Below are 7,756 nucleotides of genomic sequence, written 5' to 3'. Positions count from 1 at the left end.
TAAGCACACGTGCGACCGCTCGCGTAGGCCTTGTGCTAAAAACCTTTTCTCTTTTATATAAAAATACCAAAAAATATAAAATCTTCAAAAAAACTAAAAAACATCTTCAAACAACAATCTTTCTGAAAGAACTACGTAACCCTGATTTCTCATTTTGAATGAGAATACGTAGGAGCAAGGTCAATCCTTGTCGAGCCCAAAAAAATAAAAAAATATTTTTGTTTCTTTATATTGTTGTTCTTGGGATAGTTAAACATTTTTCAAACCACATCTTTATTTGCGCATTTAATTAAAGGTACTGCCTTCGGGCAGGCGTTGTAGGGTGCTAACACCTTCCCTACGCGTAACCGACTCCCGAACCCAATCTTTGGTTTTCGTGGACCGTGTCTTCTCTTTATGGTTTTTTCCATAGTTTTCCAGAATAAACTATGGTGGCGACTCCAAAACATTTTTCTCAAATAGTTTTCTTTGGATTGTCGTCTCGTCGCGATTTTCCGGTTGCGACAGATGGCGACTTCACTGGGGACTTGTGAGAGTCAGGCCATTTAATTAGATGTGCGAATTCGATGTGGTTTTGCTTTGTGTTTTTCTTTTCCCTTTTCTTTATCTATGCTTGATATTTGGAAATAACTGCATGTGAACTGTTGGATATTGAACCCTAGGGTAGAAAACATGTTTATATCTGCCTGGGAATTTTCTGGTTGTTTTGCAGGTGAGGGTTTGGGTTGCATTGCATTCTCCCTTCACACACACACATATTATGCATCTATTGAGTGAGGCCCTATACCCGGGTCTGAGCGTAACTTAGAATTAGAGGAGTTGTGTAGCGGTGTCACTGTGGGATGTACTTCCTGTTTGGCTATCGTGAGAACTCCAGCTAGAGTCTGTTCTCTTCACTTGTGTCTCCTCATCTAGTTGATTACTCGATTGTTGTGGAGATGCTTTGAAGGGGGCCATAGCTCTAGTGACCTTTGATCCTTAGGTTCAGGGAACTATCCTGGTGAGATTGCATATACTTGACCTTAAATCTAAAATGTTGAACCTTCAATAGGGCACAAAGGGAGATGTGTGTAGTCTGATAACCCTCATATTTGCTTAATAAAATCAAGCACCTCGTACATATCACTGCATTCTTTTTTTGTTGCTCGTGTTTTTATGGTCTTGTCAAAATTTTGTGGGTTCTAGTCAAGAAATTATAAAGTTGTGATTACGGTAAAAATGGAAATTAACATGGGATTTCGAGTCAAGGGGCATTCAAGTTTAAACTTTTGAAGAAAAGCATACGCATTGAAGTCAAGGGGGGCAATATCTATCTCTTGAGGGATATGAAAAAGATGACCTTAAAAAATGCATTCAGGAATAGGTGGGAATTTGTTGACCCTGTCAGAGGTGGAGGTCCAGACAACAACAATTATTGTTTTAGCCCAACACTATGACTTATTTCTTGTTGATGCCAACAATAGAAGAATTTGAGGAGACCTTCAATGCATTTCTTAAGGGCAAAGCTCCATACAACTACCCTGCGCAGTATACCTCTATCTTGCAGTTAGTGAAAATCGCAAGAGTACACCCTTGAAGTTGGAGAGTGAATTCATACTTAAAGGTACAACAAGGGACCTTCCTCAAGGATACCTATGGTGGTTCTTGCATTGATTGACNGAGGAGGAAAAGTGGGAAACACGTGAATGTACTAGCTTTTATCGACTATGGTGTCATGCTTTTTCATAGTACAAGGGATTTTGTTGACTACGTCGCAGTAAGTGCATTTACAGGATAAAAAGTTTGCTTTGAGAGTCCAGTCTTGGTTGTCCTAACTGAAATTTACAGGACTTTTAATCAGTGTCATGAGCTAAAGGTCAGGAAAATGTTACGCTGTTTACCGGTGTCGTATGTGTGCTTCATTTCTCGTATGAGTAAGGGCGTTTTGAATGCCACATGTCCCTTAGGAACTACTACGGTTAAACTCAAGATGAAAGGGAGTAAATGAATGAGTGCAACTTTGTGCAGGCTGAGAAAAGGAAAAGTTTAAATGGCGTATCTCTTGGCAGCAAATATCATGTATCACACGCCGTTGCGAGAATTACCCTAATGTCCCCCTCATGGGTATCCATTGCTGTGTATGTGTTAACAAAAAAAAAATAAATAGAAAAAAGAACAAAAGAAAACAAAAACAAAAAGAAAGAAAAAAAAAAGAAAAAAAAAAGAAAGAAAAATTGGGTATCCTATGAGAGGGTCGCCAACACCTGCATCTCTTACCACATTGCAGATCTTCTGAGGAAGAAACCTTTACTGAAATGCTTCATGCTAGGGACACTTGGGGCAAAGTTGTTCGCTTGGAGAGATGCCCGAGATCATGGACTATTAATGAAAGATTCCCTTGGCCAAATTGATCAAGAAGAGGATTAAGACAATCAAGTTGCCATTCAAGTTAATTTCTCCTTACCTAAACTGCGAAAAACAAGTTCATAATGCTAAGCAGCGGGTGAGAGCAGTAATGGCAAAATTGAAGGAGGAACGACATCGTCAAGCTAAAAACAGAAGGCATAAAAAAGCTGGTGATTCAGAAGAAAGAGTATGTTGTTGAACAAAGGGCGAGCTACAGAGTTCGAGGAGAGGCCTAAGATCATGGACCATTAACGAAAGATTTCCCTTAGCTAGGTTGATCACAAAGGGGGTTAATACAGTCAAGTTGCCATCCAAGTTAATTTCTCCTTACCCAAATGGTGAAAGGTAATTTCACAATGATGAACAACGTGTGAAAGCAGTGGCCAAACTGAAGAAGGAGGGTTAGCATCATGCTAAAAAGGAGACATCAAGAATTGCCGATTCAAATGAAGAACATGTTGTTGAACAAGGGCGAATTGAAAGTGAAGCCTCTCACCAATGAAGCCATTGGAAACGTTCCTAAGTCATTAGTCGAGGCTGAGTCTGCATTGCCGATATTTTAACCCGCTTAAGGGGATTGAAACATTCCTCAATTGCTGCAAGAAATCAATGGGAGAAATGAAGAATCTGATGGATAAGACCCCAGGGTATTTTGAGAACTTCCTATGCCTCACATTTTGGGAACTTCTGAATGACGAGCCAACCTATTGACTCAGTCTTGTGTTAATTTTCAAATTATACCGGGGCAATCTTTTCATGGCTTTATAATTTCTGACTAGAGCATTTGAACTACATGGTTTTTTTTTCTTTTCATTTTTATTTTCTTTTTGTTTCATCTAATAAAATTTAAAAAAAATCCAAGATACCCTAAAGGACTCGAACCAGTTACCAAATCTTGGAGAACCAAGGAGAAGTTCAAGAAGGGATGAAAAGTTAATATCCAACAATTGAAGGGGCAAATGAGTCAACCCTTAGAGGCCCTTAATGCCTTACAGGGAACTGGAGATTCGTGTGCATCACGGCTGCAACAAAGAGTATCAGAGACCCAAAATTTCCTTACATGGTCTTCCCCTAAATTGCACTTCACCCTCAGGAGCGTACTCGGGGGCAAGTTCACACTCAAAAGGCCGAAGATAACGCAATTGAAGTGGAGAACAAGCTTGGGACAACCACTTTCATGGTCCCTAGGAAAATGCTTTAATCAAGTATTGTGAGCATGACGATGACAAGGCAATCTCAGTTGAAATATTCTTTCCCTGTTTGCACACCAGTGGATGTTGAGGTTGACAGGGGTAAATTTGAAATGCTGAAAAAGGATGACAGCCATAGAAGGCGAATGAAGCGCTAAGTCTGAAAATGTTGCAAGGCTTGCTTAGTCCCAGATCTGATGATACATTCAAAAGTTTAAATTTCCAAAAGGTGAGAAATATAGAGGGGCCATTTGCCTTAAGACTCATCTCATGGCATATGACAAGAAAATGGTTGTGTGTGCATATGATGAAAAGTTGTTAATTCATTCCTTTCAAGGTAGATTGTCTGACATGCCACTAAACTGAAGCAATCATCTTGAACATTCGTGCATCTAGTCTTGGGAGGATATGGTGGGTGCTTTCTTGAAGCATTTCAAATATAACACGAATGTGGCACTTGATAGATTACAACTACAAAGTATGGTGAAAAAGTAGTCAAAATCATTCAAAGAGTATACCCAAAGGTGGAAAGAATGTTGCTCAAGAAAAGTCTATTATGAGTGATAATGAGATGGTTGACACATTCCTAAATACTCTGCGATCATCCTTCTATGAGACCATGGTGAGTAGTGTTCCTCAAACTTTGTAGACCTGAGGATACTTGAAGAAAGAATTGAAGTCAGTGTGAGGGTTGGAACGGTCACGCAAGGTCATAACATGATAGTAAATATGAACAAGTCGAGTTTAGGCTTGCGAATAGAAGAAAGCAAAGAGTTTAATCACCTCCTATCGCTCAAATCTCGTTGGCCTACCCTTCACTTGAAACAATTGCAAGACAAATGGGATATTTGATTCAAACTCAACTTCTCACTAAGCCATTGGGCAGGAAAATGATTGATCAAGAGAAAAGGCTGCGAGCTTCACTCCTATACATATGACTTAAGCAACGTTGCTTCCAAGTTTGCTTCAAAAAGACCTTGTCTATAATTGTGACATGAAGCCTTTAGACCCTCAATACTTCGAGACTCACGATACGAAAGGTATTTACCATGAAGGGGCTATTGATCATTCCATCAAAAGTGTTGAGTGTTCAAGTTCAAATGCAATCTTTGACTAATTCAAGATGGTTAAAGTTTGAAGAAAGTCAGTCTAAGGTTGGGGCACGACTTGAGAATGTCTATGTAGATGCCATGATGAAATGAAGTGAGTTTCTAGAAACACATAAGAAAACATAAGTCATCGTACAAGTGAATTTGATGTTGTGAAGTATCTTGCCAAGAGATCTGTGTTCATTGATATCGCGCTGTCATCCATGACTTTAAATGCGAACTTTCTCTACAGGGTTTCTCCAAGTAGTGCTGGAAATTGAGTTCTGAAAGGGTATTGTGAAAAAAAATTGAAAAAAAAATGATGGCTATCTTGAGTCATTTGTCTTTCCTGCAAATCTTCAAACTCTTGTTTTTGGAAAATAGAAAAAATGATGAAAAAATGGCAAATAAAAACAAAGTTGTAGTGTCAGACTTTTCCGAGGTCAAATGTTAAATCAAAAATAACAATTTTGACATTTTTCTCAAGACGTTTGTGCACATGTTGCTTAAAGACCTTCACCCTTCACTTTTCCCAAACAAAGGATTTCCCCTCAACAAACATCATCGCTGCCCTCAATAACAAAGTAAACCTTTTCACTGGGGCAGATTGGCTTGGCCAAAATTTTTTCTCGCTTGCGCTATTAGGGTGATCCCCGAATCCATTGAGACAAAACAAAAAAATATAAGGCAAAAAAAACATATATAAAAAAAAAAGAAACTTTCAAAAAAAGAATAAGTCCTCTAGATTGAAAACCCGAAAGGGCGGTCTAGAAAGAAAGAAAAAACGACTAATGTTGAGGTCATCTAGTCGCAAAGTTAATCTTTTGAAAATAAAGCAATAGTTCAAAATGATGTGTGGCCTTCTTGTCTTTATCTAAAAAACAAAAAATATATCCATTGTCACCCCGTTTGAGCCAAAAATAAATTCTTTTTCAAAATTATCCCCAAGCAAGGGTTTCCATCAGGTAAGAGTCAACTTATGTTGAAAATGAAGAGCACTCAATGATTAAACGAAGAGAATTCATCAAGAAGAGTGAAAAAAAAAAGAAAAAACAAACAGACAAACAAAAAAGAACGAAAAAATCACAAAGTGATGATGAGCAAAGAGAATGAAAATCAAAGTTCGAGAAAAAACGAAAGTGCTCAAAAGTCAAATAGTTGATGCAATGCCTAGATGACAACCCTTGTTTCCAAAAAAATATAACCACCAAACATTCATTTGGTCCTTTATACCCTTTCTTTCATTACTTTGTAGCCCTTAGCCACGTTAGAAGCCTAATAAAGCCCACACAGATTGAATAATGATTGCTCAAATTTTCATAAAGTTTAATTTTGCGATAAGGTGAAATGACATTAAATATGTCGTATAAGAAAAAAAGTAAAAAAAAAAAGAAAGGGTTTGAAAGTGAAAAAAAAGAAGAAAAAGTGATGTTTAGGGAAGAGGGGATCATCCTGCCATTTAATCAGAAGCATGCGAACAAACAATTGGGGCCATCCTTTTAGCCTATCCCTTTCATGCCCACTACTTCTTCCAAATGGAACCCCTTGCCAAAGAAGAACATGGGCAACTTTGTGAATCTCACGCGAATTCTTAGCCTTGCAACTCATTGACCCAAAATCCCAAGACTGGGGCAGCTTTACGGATCTCCTTTGAATTTTCACCCTAATTTTCATGAATCCGAACTCCAGCTCATTTTGCCCAAACACCAAATCGGGGCAACTTTTTGTTATCTCGTGTCTTGTCTTGACACTCACATATTATATCTCCTTTGGGGATTGTAGTGCCCACGTGCCTGTCCCAGCCTTCCAAGCCATTCTAAACAGCTCTCATTCTCTTCAAAACCATCCTCTTGCCAATAAATTCAAGCATGTGTGCATTGATGTCTCGGAAGAAAAGTCAAAATGTAATAATCTCAAAGTTTAGACCTCGAAATGTATGACATTCCTCAATTTTCGAAAAAAAACCAGTTTGATGATTGCAACTAAGACAATTGACTCAAAAAAAAATGCAATAAAAAGCAAATGTTTTTTCATCAATTCAAAAAGAAAGTTTTTCGGATCGAAACCCTCTTCATTCATATGAATGGTGGTCGAGTCCTTCTTCAAAAATAAAAAAATGACATTCAAATGTTCTTTTTCAAGTGATTTTGTTTCTTGCCGATCATGTTTTTCTCTCATATTGGGGTTTTGACACAACCTAATCCTGCATCAAAATTTTGACACTTTATCATGAAGGGTTTCAACTCCTTGTTGCTTTTCAGAAATCAAGTTTTTGTCGAAAATCACAAAAAATACAAATTTCAAATTTCAAAAGCCCAGTTTCATCTGGCAATTTCAAATTTTAAAAGCCCAGTGTCGTCTGGCAATTTCAAAAATCCCATAAGCCAGTTTCCACACTGGCCCCAAAGCCCAGTTTCCACATTGGCCTCAAAGCCCAGTTTCACCTGGCCCATAAGCCCAGTTTCCACACTGGCCCATAAGCCCAGTTTCACCTGGCCCATAAGCCCAGTTTCACCTGGCCCCTAAGCCCAGTTTCACCTAGCCCATAAGCCCAGCTCGCCTGGCCCCTAAGCCCAGTTTCATCTGGCCCATAAGCCCAGCTCGCCTGGCCCATAAGCCCAATTTTGTCTGGCACCCAAAGCCCAGCTCGCCTGGCACCTCAAGCTCAAGTTTTTCTTTCTGTTATCGACCCTCTGCGCGACAATGGTCAGATTTAAATTTCTGTTCTGTGAGTTTGGCCCTCTGCGAGGCAATGGTCAAATCCAGATTTTAGTTTTCTGTTATCGACCCTCTGCGCAGCAATGGTCAGATTTAAATTTCTGTTCTGTGAGTTTGGCCCTCTGCGAGGCAATGGTCAAATCCAGGTTTTTTTAGTTTTCTGTTATCGACCCTCTGCATCGCAATGGTCAGATTTAAATTTTTGTTCTGCGAGTTTGGCCCTCTACGAGGCAATGGTCAAATCCAGGTTTTAGTTTTCTGTTATCGACCCTCTGCGAGGCAATGGTCAAATCCAGGTTTTAGTTTTCTGTTATCGACCCTCTGCGNCGAGGCAATGGTCAAATCCAGGTTTTAGTTTTCTGTTATCGACCCTCT

This window comes from Vigna radiata, chromosome 4 (assembly GCF_000741045.1).
Source record: "Vigna radiata var. radiata cultivar VC1973A chromosome 4, Vradiata_ver6, whole genome shotgun sequence".
Classification (NCBI taxonomy): Eukaryota; Viridiplantae; Streptophyta; class Magnoliopsida; order Fabales; family Fabaceae; genus Vigna; species Vigna radiata.
The sequence above is the reverse complement of the archived record's forward strand: the minus strand, read 5'-3'. Positions refer to the sequence as shown.